The 21,740-nt window shown below is 31.0% G+C and overlaps 1 long non-coding RNA gene across 1 annotated transcript; it reads right to left on the bottom strand.

The window, feature by feature from the left end:
* Positions 1-2,116: 2,116 nt before the first annotated feature.
* On the bottom strand, positions 2,117-20,858 carry LOC142333474 (uncharacterized). The gene is made up of 3 exons (XR_012758610.1): positions 20,782-20,858; positions 18,298-18,697; positions 2,117-2,266 (listed from the first exon to the last, which is right to left on the bottom strand). It is a non-coding gene; the product is annotated as an uncharacterized LOC142333474 (long non-coding RNA).
* Positions 20,859-21,740: the final 882 nt, after the last annotated feature.

Here is a 21,740-nt window from a genome sequence, read left to right as displayed (position 1 = left end):
AATTTCATAATGATAAACTTAATTTTAGTAATTTAAACGTTAAATTTCAATTACCAATATATTTTAGAATATCAATTTCATATCCTTTTTACTGAGTCTTTATTAATATTATATTTTTAGAATCTTAACTTGAAACTTCTCGAATTTCAAGTGATGTTATTTTCTGGAGGGTGGAATGAATTTCATCACCTCGTTGGCTGGGTGGGCCGGCACACCCCCAAATAGCAGACTGGGTGCGTTGTTATCAACGTGCTTTCCGGTATTTGACGTGTTTCTAAACGCGTCAAATTATTTTAACGCGGGACTGTTCACGCGGTCCTGTAATAATCGTTAAATTAACATCAGTTATATCCCTTGTAAGGTGGTTGTACCTGAACCGAGTAACAATCACGTGTTTCTTTAAAAAGTACTTATAGACTATATTATTATCGCTAGCTAAATAAAAATTCGTCACTTTTTTTTTGTTTAACCTCCGGAACTACCATTAGGAGACAAATGATTTTTAGCATGAGTGAAAATGCCGCCACGCCTGGCCGGGATTTGAACCCGGGACCTCCGGATGGAAGGCTCGAGACGTTACCACTCGCGCCACGGAGGCCGGAAAAAATTTGTCGCGTGCCTACTTTTATATTGTACTAGCAGAAAAAAAGCCTCTTTGAGAGTAGCTTTTACATTGAATATAGTGAACCGATTTAAATAAATCAAACATTAAATTAAATTCAATATTTTTTTCTAAAATTTCAATAGTGAATTATTTTTTTTAAATTTAAACAGAAAAACTTACCTTTGAGTCATTAGAAGTACTTGATATATAAAATAAAAGAATAACTGAGTAAGTTATATTTATTAAAGAATAAGTTTTGAATTATATATATATCATATATATATATATATATATATATATATATATATATATATATATTATACATTCTGGTCGAATTGAGAAACTTCTTTTTTTATTGACATTTTAAGAAATTTAGAAAAATTTAAACTTCATATCAATAATAATTAGAAATTTTAATTAAAAAAAAAATTATTAATATAGTTAAAAAATATTTCCATAAATATATATATACATAAAGTTTTTCATATCTGCAGTTGAAGAATAATTACTCTCAATTTTAATTATTTTTAAATCTGTTAACAGATTGTAATAAGAATACACAACATTTATTGACTGAAACAGAAAAAAGCTAATTCTAAAAAATAAGAAAAAGCTAGGCATCATAAATATTACTACAGTTTATTAGTGTATAAAAAGACCGGGAAACCGGCATACCGGCCAAGTCACAATACCTTTTACAGCTTTTTCATCGTAAAACTTTCCGGCTTTGCCAGAAAGTCTTTGCGATTCGATCATTAAAAGTCTTATTTTTAGTTTCATAATAAACCTTAAAATAAAAGTAACAAAAAATATTTTCCGAATCTTTTAAAATTTTGGAGCCTCCGTCTCGATGGAGCTTTTTGATTGATTATAATTAATGATTACCAATCGGAGCTTTCTTACTCTGTAGGGACATTTAGTAAGTTTTTTTTTTATAAAGTGATCCTTAACAAAAAACATTTGATGTGGACAACACGTGACTTCCTTGTACGCCTATTAAATTACATTTACACATTTTTTTAAAATGAAAAGTACATAAACGTTTATTTCATTAAAAACTTCTGATATTTTTTCAATGAGAGGTTAATCTCATTGATTAATAAATCAATAAACGTAATTAATAAAGATCTCACTGAATAATAAATAAATATATTTAAATTAAAAAAAAAAAGGAGATGAAGTCTGATTCGAACCGATGTGCCTTCGCCTAAGATCCAAATATTTCATTAATTAAAATTTCATTTGGATATAACTCTGGAACCAGTGAAAGTACCACTTATGATATATCGTTTAAAAGCTATGAAGGCTTATTACTGTAGTTAAGAAAAAGCCCAAATTGTTGGCTACACACACACAAACACACACACACACATATATATACATACACACACACACACACACACATACACACACACACACACACACACACACAAATTAGTTATCATCATCATTATTATTATTATAATTATTTATTATTATTAGAGTAAGGAAAGTATATTATATTACCGCTGAAAAATTTCTCAAATTTAATGTAATTAATCCAAATGGTTTAATTTCCATGGATTTGTTATTACGCGTCATAACAATTAATAACATTTTTTTAAACCAGTGTGATTTATTAATCCAGTCGAATTTGTATAACTCATTCCTTAAATTTTCCCGCTGCAACAAAAAAAAAAAAATGTATGGTTTAGAATATAAATTAATTTGCTCAAATTAAAAAAGTAAAATATTTAGTCATTTATGAAGTTTCAATTTAATTATTTACTTACTAGTCGGTCATCTTTTCTTCCCTTCATCTAGCCAAGGGGCTCCGCCCGCTCTGTTACCCTCATGATTGTGAGAGTAATACGATAAATAACTATTAAAGACTGAAAAGCTCTTTCCTCCAACGTTTCCCTTGTTCTTGACGTAGAAACTCTGATACGATCCCGCTGTAGACGAAGCTACAGCTCCAGTCTAGGCGTAGCGCTATCGGTCAGTAGCTAACTGATAATCACGCACTTCAGCTATTCATAAGACCGAGATACTCCCATTCTTTTAGCAGGCTTTGAATAATAAGAAAGGTACCTTCTCTTTATTGAAGGCATATTTTTTTAACTTTCGATAGTCCAATATCGACAGCCAAAATAAACAACCAAAATCCATAAATGGTTTGCTAAATGGGGAAATTTAAGCTAATAATAATAATAATAATAACAAATATCTTTAACCCCCCATTAGGAATATCGTGATAATTCTAGTTGGAAATAATGGCCAAGCCTTTAAGGTATAAATCTGCAAAGTTTTTATTAAACTCTGTCCTGCAGTTATTGCGTGGTGCATACATAGGGAGACCTAAGTTATCATTTTATTAATGTATAGATTAATAAAATCTAATTATAATTTATTTAAATAGAAAAAAAAATTACCTCCATAGTAACGCGTTCTCCACTTGCATCAAAAACATATATTAGATAAAAAACAAGAATGCATAAAAATCCCTCTGTTAATTTGGATATTATATCATCCTTCTATAAAAAAGAACATTTTTTTTCTATCGTACAATTTGTTTATTCACAATAGGTTTGGACTAAGGAACCATGATTGAATAGAATTAAAATAAAGACTTAATCCGGAGTCTCCAATTAAGCCCTTTAATAAAACATACATATTTAAGACAAAAGCTCACATACATAAATGCACTTGCACTGATTCAGTCCTTATAAGGACTGAATAATCCTTATAAAAGACTAACGAAAAACGAAACAAAAATCAATAACATAAAAAAAAGAAGAAGACAAATAAAATAGTAACATAATTATCTCGTGAAAGAGAAGAAAGAAATCAGGCTCTCCATGAAGGCATTGAGATGATGCTCATGACTTAAGAGATATCGTCCCTACTCGAGTCACTCAGACTTCCCCAAATCCAGCATATTAAGGCGTTTCAGTTGGCGGACATCGTCACTATTGTCTAGGAGGTTCACTGCCAGATAGTTTACATGATTACCTAGCCGTTGTGTGTAATTTGAACCAAACTGTTTGATTTCCTCGCGAACATAAGGCGATTCCAGGTAGTAATGGATTTCTTCGTTCCGTGCAAACCACAGCGCCTCTGTAATGGTTCTCGCCAATTCCCACACACACTAATAACATCTGGAAACACTGTATAACCTCAATGTTGCTCGTTTTCATTGTACCCCATAGCTTTATTCAAAATCAGTTTTAGAATGACTGTTTTATTAAATCTTTCTTGGTCAGCGACAAATGTGAACCCTTGTCTAACAATCAATAAAGCTCCTTATACCTGATGTTTAACTGTTTTATTTTTCCCTTACTTGGTTCTTCCATGTCAAACAACGACCATGACAAGGTACGGTACACGTGATGGAGAATCAGTAGGGTTTTCGTCCCGAAAATGGCACTGAGGACGCCATACTCCGTGTGATGAGTGCGGTAACAACTAGTGAAATGGAATATGTCCTGGGAATCTTCCTGGACATTTCTGGGGCGTTTAGTAATCTGTAGTGGCTCTCGGCCATTTATCAACTACAAAAAAGAGAATGCACTGTGAGTGAGTTGCAGGTTGCAATGTGCTACTGCGCGAGGGCAGCCATGAGGTAGGCAAGACGCTGTCCAAAGGGTATTTCCAGGGCAGCATGTTGGGTCCTTTGTTGTGGGTAGTGGAGTTTGATTCCTTTCTTTGGCTGAGGTTGCCCAGCGGGCGTCACATCGTGGCTTATGCTGACGATGGGTGCTGGTCGAAGGATGCTCGCGGAAGGAGGTAGAACTCCGAGCTACTCAGGCTTCGATCTTTGTGTTCATCAACATAAGATGACGTTCAGCCCGCAGAAGATCACGATGATGCTCTTCAAAGGCTGTTTATCAGTGAGTCGGTGAGTCCGTGTTTTGATGGCAGGCCAGCGTATTAAGTATGTTCGGTTCCAAATTACCTCGGGGTGTTTCTAGATGAGAAAATAAAATTTAAGAAACACCTTCAATACGTCGTGGGGAAGGTCTGCAGTGCCTTCTTTGGTAAATGACGTGTGGTTAATCCCGATTGAGGTCTTAACTTTAAGACCATGAGTATCCTTATAAGGGCGTCTGCGAAGCAATTATGCGATATTCGGCGCCAGTCTAGGCGGATAGGCTAAAATCAAAAGCTATCGGGATATATTTTTGAGGGCTTGTCGAGGACGCTTTTAGGGACTGGAGAAATGGATCCGCATTTGCTAGGAACGGAGGGGTTAGTGTGGCAACCGGGATCATCACAAGGCGTGTGTCTTCCCCATACGTGGGTCAGAATGTTTACGTTTTAATTTCATGTAAACGATAGTGGCGTCCTAAATTAAACTGGCGGTGAAAATCTCTATGCGTGGCCTCCATACTGTTATATCTTTATAAAAAGCTTTGATGGCTAAAGCACGCTTTGCACTACTTTCAAGTATCCGTGGTAACTAAACGGCGAGATGGTATGAGCTGGGTTCTATTGATTATTCACTGCTGTCATTCGCCCAGCGCTACCAACACGAACTTCAAAATTTCCCTTTTCCTTGAATTACTTTGTATAAACGGAAAAGTTCTTCCCTGTTCGTTTAATACTAATCTTCCAATTTTTCAAATAATTGCCTCATTTCTCCTCATTCACCAGTAAACGATGAAAGTGGGTTGTAAATAGATATTTCAAAATCACTATATCTCCTTTCAGTTTTTATGAGATAATGAAATTTATCAGGAATATATTAAAATAAAAAATATTTCATTTAATTTCAGGTCTTTTCTTAACAGCATCTCCAAGCATTTTAAGCGGGATTAAAATAGAACTTTTTAATATTCATATATATATATATATATATGACTTTAATTTAATAATGACCTAAAAAACAGACTTTAATTATTTATAAATACCATACCATAGGTTCGGAAACGCTTCATTAGAGAGTGTCACTTCACCCACCGGGTTGGTCTAGTGGTGAACACGTCTTCCCAAATCAGCTGATTTGAAAGTCGAGAGTTCCAGCGTTCAAGTCATACTTTTACACGGATTTGAATACTACATCGTGGAAACCGGTGTTCTTTGATGGTTGGGTTTCAATTAACCACACACCTCAGGAACGGTCGAACTGAGACTGTACAAGACTACACTTCATTTACACTCATACATATCATCCTCATTCATCCTCTAGTATTATTTGAAAGGTAATTACCGGAGGCTGAACAGTAAAAAGAAAAAGAGTGTCACTTCAATACTTACTTCTTAAATAACTAAAAAAAGATAAAAGAATTGTAATGTCTAAAATACAAAAAAAGGAAAATTTACTTAAATTTATTTACCTGTACAATAAGATACATTGACATACAAGTATATAAGCAAAATGCGCAATTTAATGAAAGTTATATACCTTGAATTCCTTCGCTAACTAAATTAGTTTTCCTGTAAAGAAAATTTTAATTTATTTCTTCTTTCAATTTGACGGTTAAAAGTTTGGTAATCCAACAAAAATATATTTTTAATTTACTATCAAAATTTTCCAATTTCTTTAATCTATAGTCAAGATACAACGATGATTTTTCAATATGAATCAACTGTAACATACTAATTACATATTATTAAGTAATTATTGGCATTAAAATTACGTCAAATAAATAACATTCTTCTTACTTCTGTTTGGTTTTAATTTTTACAGCGTTATCTAACCAACTAATTACGATGTTTTTATTTAGTTTTTTAAAGATAATTTTCCCGCACTTTGTAGAGGATACAAATACAACACTTTGTAGAGGATTAGTATATTGCTTAATCTTATCGATTCAGCATTATTCCCTTAACCTATAAGATCAGCATGAAACGCTTATTATTTCTGAAAATGCATTTGCCATTTTAAAGGTATTCTTTAAGATATTTTCATGGAGAGATGCGTTTTATGACAAAAAAACACGGGGAAATTTGGTAAGCCAAATAAAGTGAACAACAGAAATATTTGGCGTATAAGTAACACAGGAGAATTTTGCTATACTACGATGGTAATACAAATCTATCTTTTATAGATGATGATATTAAATTTAGTAAATCATAATTAGTGTTGAGAAAGTCGATATTAAGATAAATAATGCAATCTAAATAGACGATGACATTAAATTTACGAGTAGTAAACAATATTCTATTTTATTATTTATTCGTTTTTTTTAATTTTTAATTTATTTGCTAGTGAGATTGGTAAGGTTTAAATTGTAATAAACGTTCCCTGGGTTACAAGAAAGTTAACTTTACAATTTCGTAATGATTGGTTCAATAGTTTTCACGATTATCGGGAACAAAAAAAAATTAAGTTGTCTAGTAGGAAGATGAATGCCACTAGAATGAACACCTTATTCAACTTCTAGGTAAATAAGTTAAATACTGTCTTCTGATGAATAAAAGTAAAATAAAATCCACCCGATTATAGTTATTTACATAAATTCTATCGTTAATCGACTATTATCGATATTAATCAAATTAATAACGACTTCTTGGAACATACTTTGCAATCGATAATAGATTTATATTTTATCGAAAATCGGTACGGACCTTAAACAAATACAATATTCAAACACATTATTCTAGTACTGATGTATTCCGTTTAAAGTACAATTAATTAAAATATTAAAATAGTTATTCAATTTATTATTTTTAATAAATAACTGATAATGAATTGACGATTCTTAATAATATATGTTAAATATTTTACACAAGTCATTTTTTGAAGAATTTTTATTTATATATTATTATTTTTTGATGAATTAAATTTTTCATTAGAAAATATAAAATTACTGATATTGTTCTTTTCATTTATCGATAAACAAAGTAATTTTATACCATTAGCGACAATTTCCATTGATAAAATTGATACAGAAAATGATACGCATGCATGCATCGCTGATAATATAACGTATGTGCTTTGTATAAAGTAAAAAATGAAATATACATATAATTTGTTAAAATACTTTGGATAGTGTACGGGATTAATTAACGGTAGATTTTCTAAATCTATTGAACTTAAATCATTTGTATTAATTATTATATTAAGACCTGCAATTAACGGTAATACGTCGGTAATAATGATACACGTTTTAATTGAATTATACATTTTTCTATTACGGATATGTATATCATTTGTAATAGCATTCAATAATTCTCTTCTATCATTTGTAATTATAAATGGATATTCATCATTATTTCCTTTTGATATAATTATAACAGTTGAAACAAAACATTTCCATGACAAAATAATTACGGTAGCGTACATTAATGACGCGGTGTAAAATGCAATTGATTTTAACTTATTAATTCTTGTATCAATATAATTCCAATTATTTATTAAATACATCGTTGAAGAGACATAGAATATTAATTTTAATAGAATATATAATAATCATCGAATGCCATGTTCACCGCTTTTCATATCTAAACCTAAGAATTTTATCGTATTTTTTATTATATTCGTTGCTTCCATTAATTTATTTTCAATTACATTATTTTATTTTATACTGAAAAAAATAAATAATTACTCTTTAATTATAATAGATAAATTAAGAAAAAGTACAATTAAAACAAGTTAGCAAAGTATTGTAAGAGTTTCACATTTTTTTCATTTGAAAACCTTTCTGTTCGGCATTGCTGTTCAATAATTAAAAATTTTATTTTATTTTCATAATAAACGCTTAAATATATGTAATAGAAAAAATTCCCGAATTTATTAAAATATTGGAGCCCCCATATCAATGCAATTTTTTTGATTACCAAAATAAAATTCTTACTAAAATAAGATTTAAGCATCAAAATTTTCAAATTTCAAATATAATTTTTTTAATTTTAGACGGATTCCCTTACTTTGTGACGATAATTTAGTAAAATTTTTACAAAGAAGTGATCCTTAACAAAAAAAATTGAAAAAAGAATTTTTAAAAAATATTCAAAGTTATAGACAAAAGAAGATCATATATTTTTTACAGAGTGGAAAAAATGGCCTGCCACAAGGGTTGGTACTTGCGCCTCTCCTTTTCAGCTTCTACGTTGCGGACACGCCAGAGACAAGATCTAAAAAGCACGGCTACGCCGATGACTGGATGCTAACAATAAAATGTAGATCGCTTGAAGAGTCGGAGGAGGTCCTGATGGCTGACCTGGAGAAACTGGGGAGGTACTTCCGGAGATGGCGCCTCCAACCTAATGCTAGTAAAACAGAGGTGTCGTGCTTTCATCTGAGTAACAAGTTTGCTAATAGGGAGATTAAAATTCTATTCGAGGATACATGGCTCTTTCACAATAAGACACCGAAATACCTAGGCATGACACTTGATAGAACGCTTTCATTTAAGGAGCACCTAATGAAAACTGCAGGGAAGCGAAAGCGAGAAACATCATACATAAGCTCTGTGGAACGACGTGAGGAGCATCGGCTTCCACTTTGCGCACATCGGCTCTGAGCCTGGTCTTCTCGGCTGCTGAATATTGTGCGCCAGTGTGGCTTCGGGGGTGGTATGTGGCTCCCGGTATTGAGCCACATACCACCTCCGAACCTACGCCGTATGAACGCTCTTGTAAGAGAGTACAAGAAGATTATGGACAATCGAAACCTGCCGATACATGAGGGCATTGGGAATGCCAATCGTGGTCGCCTTCGATCTAGAAAGCCACCTATCAAAACAGCAATTGCTGCCGAATTTGACCTAACTGACGCCTGGCGTCGAGAATGGACCACAAAGCAGAATAATCAAATCCCATGTATTACTCAAAGTCCGCCGGGTTTTGACTTGCCACGTAAGACATGGTCAACGCTAAACAGAATACGGACTCAGCATGGTAGCCTCAGCAATGGCCTATTTCCTGTATAAATGGGGTAAAACACCGACGCCCCTTTGTGAGTGTGGTGAAAATCAGACACATCACAGAAGTTTGTCCTAGGACAGCTTATGAAGGGAATCCTGAAGATTTCCTGACGGCGACTCCAGAATCGATAGCATATATTAGTTTGTTAAATCTTTGTTTATAATTTTGACTGTAATTGGTGTTAGGTTTTAGTGCCATACGCTAAATAAATGATAAATACATAGTGGAAGTAAATTTTTTTTAAATTTCTAAAAATATTCATGTATAGGTTAAGCTTAATAAATTTGTTTAAGTTAAGTTTCTGTAAATCTAATATTCCTCCAATAAAAGCTAAAATAAGAAAAGGAAAATCTTCGACAATCTTTTCTAGATTTTAGATCCGACGTCTATATCTAAAAGAATTTGTAGACGTTTCATGATAGCTCGATTTATAAACTTTCAAAAAATGTTGAAAAATATTTCAACCGAAGGGAGATACAGGAAAAAACTAAAAAAGCATATATTTAAACTTTCACAGATTGGGGTTGATTTTTTGAAACTTTTTTCGATTATTTACATATGCATGTAGGTAAAAAAATTCCCTTTAATAAGTTTTCTCTAAAATACCTCTGAAGAAAATCGAAATTGGTTTTTTCGCGATAAATCCTCACCCCCGAAACGAATTTTGAAAAATAAATTAATATGATCAATCTTCCATATACAGGAATATTTGAATCAAATTTGAAAAAAATCGGTTCGGTAATTTCTGAGATATAAGGCCAAAAATAATGTGACACATGTACATACATATATGTTTATACATATATAGGTCTAAATGAACTAATTTGATCCTAAAACATAAAGATTTGCAGAAAAAATCGATACCCCATTTTTGACATGATCATCGTGCTTTCGCCTTTAATAAAGCTATTCTTGCCATTTTCGTTGGGAAAGTAACGTATAAACATTAAAATCGAAAGTTATTAGACATATGAATAAAAAATAATATTTTTAAAATATTGTAAATATTTTAACAATAATATAATTTCTTACAACATAATAATTTACCCACCGGTTGGTCTAGTAGTAAACTCGTTGTCGTAAATCAGCTGATTTCGAAGTCGAAGTTTTCAAGTTCAAATCCTAATAAAGGTAGTTCATTGGGATTTCAATACTAGATCGCGGATATCGATGTTATCTGATGGTTGGGTTTCAATTAACCACATGTCTCAGGAGTAATCAACTTGGGTTTGTTCAAGACTGTACATTTACCGGTGCAATTACATTACTCTGATAAGTCGCTAATGACTTTAACTGGGGATGCGACTATAATAAAAATATTTTTTAAAAATATATAATTTGAAAATAAAAATACTTACTCAAGATTATACAACGCTCAAGTAACATAGAGGACTGGAAAACGTTATTATTTAGTCGGAGGTCTAAGTTACTTTAACAAAATTTATTTTTACCTTCAAAAAAGTAAATAGATGTACATTTTTAACATTAAAACATTAAATAAAAATTTCATCAACTTTCTCATGGAAAATTAAAAAAAATTTTCCTTTGTGAGATTGCGTTTGTATATATAGGAAGAATGTTCGGTAATAACGGCAGACACTATTTTGAGATATATTATAAATTTATTACCGTTCTATAGGTTAAACATAACTATGGTTATTTTTCAAATATACTCGTATATTCTATATTTTCGATTTTTTTTTTACCTTCGATACAAAGTCGGATACGATAATGGGTATAAATCGTGAATAGACACTTGTACGATTGAATCGGATGTAAACATAACACAAATAGAACAAACAGATTTATTGTTTATTACCTTTTATCCATCCGCCTCATTCTGAGTCAGCAACGGAAAAAAGTACCGTATCATCCGAAAAATTTCCTGATGAAATTCATCAAAATTTTAAGTCAAATTTATTTCTGTTAAAAAGAAAAAAAGAGAGAATCAAAATATTTTTAAATTATATACTTCATATATTGGAGAGAGAGAGAGAGAGAGAGAGAGAGAGAGAGCGCTATCAAGAAATCTGTATATATATATATATATATATGTACAAGTATTTTACACTTTTGGTAAACTAATAAGATTTATCGTAATAATGAAAGTTTTTTGACGCCCATCGAAACATGTTCTGTACGCTTTACAATCAGAGGATGTTGGCTTGGAATAAAAACGTATACATAGGTAGAGAAACCAACTGTTTGATTCAAAAACTGGCTACGTGAATATTGATAAAGATATGAGTATTAATAAAAATTTATAAGATTGCCAAATCGGTGACAATACTAATCTAGTAAGAAGGCGGTAACGTCCGCTATCTGCTGGTCAACGGGAAACTACGTGATCTACAAGAAACTGTTGTGATTGATCGACGAAAATCACGTCACCAAAAGTACAACAGACCACTGGTGATCACTGATCGGTTGAAGTTTTTCGACGACTCATTCGGGGAAACGGACGCGCTGTGCCAGCTGCCCGACGGAGACAACGTGATATTTGCGGGCAAAAGATTGTACGTATTTGACCTCCACAGACAACAGTTGACCGAAGATTTTTCGAAGAACGCGTGTTCCCAATTCAACATTGCTCAACCCTTTAAGATCAACGGGTCGTGAGCACGTCCATCGGGAAGATTATCTCATCCGTAACGAGGACTACGAGTCTTGAGATAAACGAATACATCTTCGCGACGGCAAGGACGGACCTCATATTCAACCTGTTTTCCGGAATATGAGCAGACATGGAGGAAGCTATGAGATGTTAAATCAACAATGAGATGTTCTCATTTTTTTTTAAATGAAAACTGCTACGACGGTGCCAAGGGTCGGCAGGAAAACCACGTTCACTTCCGGTTGCGGTGGTACAAAGTGATACAACAGCGTCTTCTTGAGGCATTTTGTTTCAAAGTACTACCTCTATCCAACAACAGAGTTTAGAGGGGAGAAATCTGTCAATACTTTTCCTTTACGACTTCAGTATTGGATAAGTAACCGATGAATGGATCAAACCTTCTATAAATTAATTGTTTCAACTCGATCGATAGACAAAGCTTCGTTCAGACTTCTGTTGAGAAAAGATTTTGTTGTATATACCTTGCACTGCAGATCGTTCGATATTCCCGATAGTTTACATCTCGAAATGAAATGCACTTGCGATATGATAAGCGATATAATTTCATGAATGAGAAAACTATTAAATATCGAAATATTATACTACACGTAAAAATGTATTTGATGGTGGTGTTCTTGGTGGTGCCTTATTCACTATAAACCACGGAGATTTGGAGCTCTTCCTGAGCGGGAAGTACCGATGCGTAAATTGATCTAATACTGTATGAAATGTTATCTGTTTAATGTAAATAATATTCTGTTTTGTTGTTTATTATAGAGAATATTAGAAATTAAATGTAATTTTATAAATGTATTAACTTCAGTAAATGTATTTCTGTTAATACTGCGTGTTTGTTTGTTTATTACCCCTTCACCACCAACAGAAAGTGGATAGGATATGGGTTAAAATTTACAATTACTATTTCAAGGTAAATGATAGGAAAGAAAGACTATGTATTTAACTAGAATTGTTTATTAATAAAGTGTTATTTTACAATTAAAGACTAAATAAATTCAAAATACATAAATTTAAACAATATCTTATATCCAATCATCATGAGATTTACTGATAGAATATGATGATTAAATTTTGAGTGAACATAATACGATTTGTTATATCGGATCAAGTAGTTAGAATAATGAATCAAGATATGTGTAACACAGTTAGCTGTATTGAAATGAAATAATGCAGTTTCATTCAATTTGTGCCCTCACCAGGACAAGTTAGTGGTTGTTTGAAGAAATTTAAATATTTCTATAAGCCACCTAATATCACAAATATCCATTCCGAGATATAGGGTGCTGCCTATTCCATGTAACTCTTTACAAAGAAGACAAGCATTTACTTAATACATCAGGGACATTGTTGTATGATTAAATTCTACAGATTACTATCTGCAGCATATCTGTCGAATTTTGATTAGGAGGATGTCATAATGTGATTAATTAACCGGCTTCCTCACACATACTACTAATGGGTGGCTTTAATGCACACAATCTTATTTGTGGATATTGGAAATGTTCCTTTTAAAATCTGACTTTGTTGTATTAAATAATGGCTTTGAACTTATTTAAATGCCAGATACGGATTGATGTCCTGTTAAATTTAACATTTATAGCAGTTATAAATGTTAAATTGCCATTGATGCAGTATCAATGGCACTGAAATATACTTTCAAGGTTTTATACATTTCCACCGAAGTGACCATTTTCTGGTGGAAATTTAAACAATTTCAATGAAAGTTTATTCCATCTCCAAAGGCAACTGTTTGATGAGGCAGATTGGATGAGGTTCACTCCCTGAAACGACTGAAGTTATTGATAATGATGTCGATGCTTTAACCAATGTTTTATTTAACTCAGATTTGTAAGACTTAAAAAACGATCCTGACAACAATACTTGGTCTATACCAACAGAAATACTACTACAGCAGACATTTGGAAGATAGTGAAGGTCATCTGTGGGCGTACAAACTTTGTTTCCATATTATGCTGTTAATTTGAAGACGATCTAATAGATTCACCAAACAAAATCAGATTATCAGATATGATGGGATGGAACTTACCTGTGGAAGTGGAAGAAAGCATATATTGTTCCAATTCTAAAAAAAATATAAAACTCCAACAGATCCCATTAGTTAGAATCCTAATTCTTTGACGTGTGCTACTGGAAAAATATATATTTTGCAACTTGTCAATTTCAGCATCAGTCAATCTACTTTTCCTCCTATAGGTAAATTATCCCTCGGTAAATGTTCTTTATGTTCTAATTTTTTTTTTGTAATCTAGCCCCCATACTCTTCTGGATGTGGAAGAGCACTCTAGCCTTTTGACAGTTACATCACTTACACGTTTATTTTTTGTTTATTTTTCTATTGTTTTGTATGTAAAGTCTTAAAATATCCATCTTATTATAAATCTCAAAATACAATTTATTTAAAAATTACATTATTTTAGGGATACAGGCACAATTACAGTTCAGCACTTTCATTAGTTAGTTCAAGTTCAGTCTGACCCTTCCTGAGAGAGTTCTGTATTCTTTATCCTTATGAAAAAAGTACAAATGGTAACATGCAGGGGGTTTAAATCCATTAAAACTTCTACTTTTAGCTAGCTACTTGAACCTGAGGTATCAAAACCCCATTTTTTCTACCCCCTGGGCCAATGGTTGGTGATATCAAAAAAATTTACTTAGATAAGTTTTAGGCCCTTATTCAAGGAAATGTAGAAACTTTAAACGAATTCGATATTTACTTAATAAAAAAAGTTATAGGGCCTTTTTTTTCGAAAAAGCCACTCTATTTCCATTTCCATGGTCCGATTTTGGCCGTTAATGAACTCGACCGAGATTTTGGGTCGAGTTTTTTTTAGGGAAAATTTGAATTTGATTTGCACAAAATTACTGCAGTTATCGTGTTCACAAGAAAGTGAAATATATATATGTATATACAAACCTTTGAGCTGACGGTGGTTTTAGCGTTTGGGAGTGTGAAACGCGAAGACATGTCAAAATTTTCTGGAAGTCGTATCACGGTACAATAGGTAATTACAATAGGTAGCTAGCTTTCTTATGAAATCTACCTTAAAAAAGGCATAAAAAAGAGAGAAGCGTTATTTACGAAAGGTAGAATCTTTAATCGGTCACAAATAAAAAAAAAATTAAGGTATGTATAATATATTCAACGTAAGAGCTATGCTACGTGTAGCTGTTGTTTGTAGTAATGAGATTTTATTGCAGCGTGTGCGATTGTGTTAGTGCAGTAACGTGATAATGTACCGACTGACACAGTTTGTTAGTCCTTACCAGCGTTTATAGAAAAAAATAGTATGGTAACAATTCAAAACAAGAGAAGGAACGTTTATAATTTTTTTCTTTACTTTTCAAGGACAAGTTATAAAGATTAAAATAAACGTTTAACAACCCCAGTGTAAGTCTACAACCGACATTCGTATTATGTTGGTAAGGTAGGAGTGGTACACGTTAGCAAGAAAAAAATTGTCATAAATAGTTTTTTTTTGGTTTACATGTACACCAGTGCTATCTAGTAAGACAAATTTCAACTGTATTAGTTTATTACAAGGCTTCATAGAAGTAACAGCGTAACTCATAGTGGCGTTTTTTTTCTTTATTTGCTAATGAAAGAAAACATAATTTCGGTAGATTAACTAAATTTATTTTTTGAATAACATTATTCAATTAAACTGAAAGTAATAAGTGTATCTGTATGTGTGTGTGTGTGTGTATTTACACACACAGTGAACTGTTGTTATTGAATGTTTTAGTGAACTTACTGAAATTATTTTCAGTAGTCTGTTCTATATTACAGTGAAAAGTTTTGTGTTCTCAATATTCTACTTTCAAACTTTTGTTAACGGATAACAAAGGAAAAAAATACAAGTTCAACAATAAAAAAGTAAGTACAAAGTATTTTACGAAGAAACTGAAAATATTTCAATAGATATTCTGCAAGAGAAAATTAAAAAAAAATCATTGTATGTAAACACTAATCCGAACTCGCTCTTTTTTCGAGTTACAGCTTAAAAAATTTTCCTTAATTTTTGTTCCAAGGGTAAAATAAATCCATACTGAAATTCTTGGAACTTAAATTTGATAATTTTATGTGGTTTTGATCTGAAGAATTGAAGTAAAACAGGTCCTGGATTGAATAAAACAATGTCTAAATAATCTTTACTTTCCCGGCAAATATAGCTACATTAATTATATTAAAGGGGAAAGTATAGTAAAGGTGATCATGTTAAAAATGGGGTATCGGGTTTTGGACATTTTTTAAGTTTTAGGAACCAACTACTTTTAGATAAAAAAAAATATGTGTGCTTAACTTAACACCGCACGGCCGAAGTGATAACTTGTATGGATCGCAATCGTTTCGAATTAATATATATTACAAGTAGCATATTATGTTTACATTCAATAGCCAGTTTAACCTTTGATCCCTAGAACCAATTTGACGCACAATTTCAACGTATGTTTTCCACGATTATTCCCTGTTTGTAGTTAAATTTTCACGCAGAAAGAGAGGATTTACTGCAAAATATGTAGAAACACGGGTTTGGATGCCCACAAAATTACAACAAAGAAATTTGCTATTGAACCTCCACGTCTCTTTTCACGTTTATTCGAATACATTAAAGAACGGCTACTTTCAATGATGAATGTTCACATGTTGAAACAGTTGATTTACTGAAAAATTCATAGTAAAACATATGTTTTAACAGAAAACAGCACGATTAATTTTAAATTTATGATGATTATGTAGGTCTCATTCCATTCAGCGATATGTGTGTATATTATTTATCATTATTTAATATATGCAGTGATTATTATTTACGATTTAAACTTCAAAATTATGGTTGATTTTTATACTCAAACAGCTACTCGGTTAACTTGTAAACTTATAATGATTTTCTGCATCAGTCAGTTATCACTACTTTCAGAGAAAGCGGGTTTTGTGGATTTTTATAATTGTGATAGCTAATTATTGACAGCTGATGTTATTTTATTCATATTTTACATAAGAAACGGGATTTCTCAAACATATTTTGCTCAGAGGTACTTTGCAATCACCCGGAACGATAGGTCTTTGTCCCATGCGTCTAGCGGCCACCGTTCTCGAAATACTAGCGCGAGCGAAATTCGCCCCTACAGAATTGCGGGACCAAAATATTTTATATAAAGTAATTTTTTAACAATAAACAGAAATCTTTACCGACAATATTTTCAAGATTAATGATTTTTTAATGTATATAAATTAGGTGTTGAAAATCTTCACATATGTTATCCAAACTCAATAAATATTATAATGTGTTACACTTACAATGAATTTAAACAATATTTTTTCTTATTATGAACGATAGTGAGGGAGAATTATTGTGAATCACCGGCAGTGTTTTATCCCACCACCCATCCTCTGCTAATACATATTACATATATATATACACTCATACATGCGTATATATATTCTCGCTCTATGCCTTTTTCTCTTTCATATATATATATATATATGCTTAGGGTCTTCTGTTACGCTACAGATTTTGATTACGAGTCAGCGATTTTTTTCCCATGTTCCCATGTAATTCGTATGTACAAAAAATAGACACAACGCGCCTTTAGAAGTTTTCACTTCAAAAATACGTGTTAAATATATGTAATAGATAATACATATACAATAATAGATAAACAATGTTTAAGCTTTCCATATAATAAGCAAAAAAATGTTAATTTGTTACAAAAATCTTACAGACTTGATTTCATTTATTAAACAACGAATAATCATAAGAATTGTATTATTTCTGTAAATGTGATATGTATTACATATAAATAAAATCGGGCCGGTAAGAGTTTTGTAATTGTATTTCAAATTTAATTTTTTTTATAGTCATATCACTTCATAACATATTTTTCCTTTTTTAATAAAACTAGTATAATGAACTTTACCAATAAAAAATCCGTGATGTAATATTGCACTTATTACTTTTTAATTGTAACTCTCGATTTTTATCGTTAAATTTGATTGGTAAAATCGAATAATTAATAATTCGATTGGTAAAATCTTTCATATATATGCCTAGCGTCTTACATTACGTAACAAATTTTTATTGCGAGTCAGCGATTTTTTTCCCTTGTTCCCATGTAATTCGTATGTACAAAAAATTCTGACACAACGCGCCTAAAGAAGTTTTCACTTAAAAAAAAAAACATATGTACGTACCTTAGTATCTATCGACGTATATGTGTTGCACTGCTTTTATCCTATCTCAGGTTCGGGTAGTTTTTATTTTATAAAGCTTCAAACTTGAATATATGTTATTTCTGCGTCGATAGTAGATGCTTATCTTTAGTTGACCGGCGTAGCCGGGAAAGTCATGCAATACTTTACCAGCTTTTTAAAGAATCACTGTAAATCAAAAAATTGTTGCCGCAAAATGCAATTTAGGGCCATATCCACTTTAAAAAGAATATGTTGTAAAACATTGAAGATATAGCTCTATATCTTAAACCGTTTAGAGCTGTTTCTCAATATGTAAAACCATATAAATTTTATCTTCTTCCATAGATAGCGAGCCGAGGAAAAAGGTGGCGTTTTCAGCATTTTATTTCACCCTTTTACACTAAAAAAAAAAATAAAAAATAAAAATTATTTTTCCGTACGTAAAAATCTCTAAAGTAATTTAGGTTGGAAAAAACTTTTATAAATATATTCATTTATTAATTTAAAATAAAAACGAAAATAAAGAACCTTTATAAGTGTTCAAGATCGAATAGAAATGAAAATAAAATTATTTTACTTACTGAATAGCGAGTCTTAAATGATTAAAGATATAGATATTTAATCAAAGGGGTCATAAGTTAATAAAATAGGCTATCTTGTGTAACAAGTTCATTGAGATCTGTGTAGTAGTTTTTTAATGGCAAACGACAGTCAAAATATGTGACAGAGGGTGCGGAAAATGTGTTTTTCGTTCTTACCACAATAACATACTTTAAAAATGTAATAAGAAATTACCATTTAAAACCATTAAATGGAGAATACAATTATATAAATGATGGTGTGTTTTTTTTTAATCAGACGGGTAGTTTTTATTATATAAACGTTCAAACTTTATAGTGCTTTAAACTTTAAAACTTATATAACTTAAACTGCTTTAAAACCTTATAATATATGTTATTTCTGCGTTGATAGTAGATTCCTATCTTTGGTATATTAATGTAGATGCATCGTAATCAAGGTAACGAACGATTTATTGGAAAAAAATATGAAAAGTTAGTAATTTTTTGATCAACCTCGATAGTTGCCGGCCTCCGTGGAGCGAGTGGTAGCGGTTCGGCCTTTCATCTGGAGGTCCCGGGTTCGAATTCCGGTCAAGTATGGCATTTTCACACACGCTACAAATCATGCATCTCATCCTCTGAAGCAATGCCTAACGGTAGACCCGAAGGTTTATAAAAAAAACCTCGATAGTTAATCTTATGTTTTTCTTAGATTAAAGGAGATTTATTATGTATATTAATGACTGCCATTTTAATCAGACTTTACGTAGCCTGATTGCTTTACATCAACATTAATCCTTCCTCTCCATTTAAAATTTTCAATAGCTCTCCTTCGGGGGTCCCCTATCGACTTAGGATGAAGTAGTCTCATAGCAAAAAATTGATCATTTTAAAGTACTAGAATTTGCTAAATTTAATTTTTCTATATTTAACTGTTGAAAAGTTATTTCAGGATTGCCATATTTTGTTAAGATTATGTATAATAGTCTCCTTAAAATTAACAATAATTTTTATGGAAACGTTACTTTTTTACGAATGTAACTACTACAGCGATTTTTTAATTTCTTAAACGAGTAAAGATTTTAACTTTTATAATTAATCAATTTCATATAATTTGTGTTATAAAAACACAAAGGTTAAAAGACAGACTCGATGGAAGCATGCTGGGTTATTAAACCGAAAGGTCTCTGGTTTGATTCCCGACTAGGTTTTAAAAAATATTGTAAATAAATCAACTTCAACGTAGTCAATAATATAATATTGACGATTAAAAAAAAGTTATCTATTAAAACAAGAAATCTAATTCTATTTATTAACTAACCGTGTGAAGCCGAGCAAAAATTATTGTTTATGAATATTTAGTAAAATTTATCAATACGACTTGTATATGTAAACAAAAAATAAATCTTTATTTTGATCGAAATATAATACATTATGTAGATCAGGACAGTATAAGTAACAAATAAAAAAGAAATTTATATAAAAAAAAAAAAAATACATTGGAAATTATTTTGAGCACATATTTATATACAAGTTGAAAGGGGTGCAGAAAACTCATATTTTTTATTAGTATTACTAAAAATTCATCAACAGAATAATACTGTTCCTGTAAAAGAAAGATAACAAAATTAATGAACAGAGCCCGTGCGAAGCCGGATAGAAATTCTAATATATATTTTTTGTTAATATATAGTACAATCTAATATTTACATTTCATTACTGTTTTTATATTATATATTTCTATTAAAACAACACACAGTAAAACTGAAAATAAAACTGTTAAAAACGTACGTGAACGTAGGTTAACCTTTCAATCTTAAAATTTAATAATAATTTGGTTAAATTATAATCAGGCATATTTAATTATTAGTAACCAAAAAAACATTAACAAAGATTTTCTTACAATACTGCTACAATCACTTACTTTTTAAACTTTCTCTCAATTTTTTTTTACTCACTCTCGACTGATTTTAATTTCACATAACCTATCTTTGCCCAAACATATGATAAATAAAACCTGTTACATATACATATACTGCATTGATCACAACTTTTTTTATCGATGACTATTTTTATAAAAATAGAGATTACATTATTTTTATAATTTATTATTTTTATATTTTATTTATTATAAATAAATAAAATAAATGAATAAAAATTATTCACCGATTAAAATTAAAGGTTATAAATCCAATTAAGAAAAATAAGTAAATTAAAGAGATGATAACGGCAATTTTGTTTTCGACGTTAGTCGGTTAACGTACCTCTTCTTCGACGCAGTTACGGAACAGTTAACTTCAAATTCGTCGTTACTTTAAAATGAAATGTAAAACTGACCAGGATTTTAAGGTAAAATTAGGGTAAGCTTATTGTGTACAACATATTTATGCGAAAAATAATGTTATCTTATAGATTTTAAGTATTTTAAATTGAATTATTTAACTAAACATTAACGTAAATGGTTAGACAACGTGGCACGTGCCTTTGTTCAAAATTATAAAATGCAATGATGTATAATTCATTTAATATTTTATTTATTTTTAATATAAATATGCATCTATAGAGTTATATGATGATATATTTTTTATTAATATGGTATGTTCGATAAAAAATAGTTTTTTCTAGAATGTTCAGTGCTTTCATGGTGACATATTCTTTCTTTTTTTCTATTATAGCAATGTAATTAACCATCTTTATGTATCAAAATTTTCAGTTTTTTCGCTATATTTGTGCTATTTAATTCAATAACATTATTTTTTTTCTATATTTTGATTGAATTTAAAAAAAAGATGATGCAGTTAAATGGCTGCTGCCTTACATAATGTAAGATTATCATTGTAGGCTGTTGAAGTTTTTCCTGTATTTTTATTTGATGTGAAACTA

Source organism: Lycorma delicatula, chromosome 12, assembly GCF_047948215.1.
Source record: "Lycorma delicatula isolate Av1 chromosome 12, ASM4794821v1, whole genome shotgun sequence".
NCBI lineage: Eukaryota > Metazoa > Arthropoda > Insecta > Hemiptera > Fulgoridae > Lycorma > Lycorma delicatula.
The sequence above is the reverse complement of the archived record's forward strand: the minus strand, read 5'-3'. Positions and strand labels throughout refer to the sequence as shown.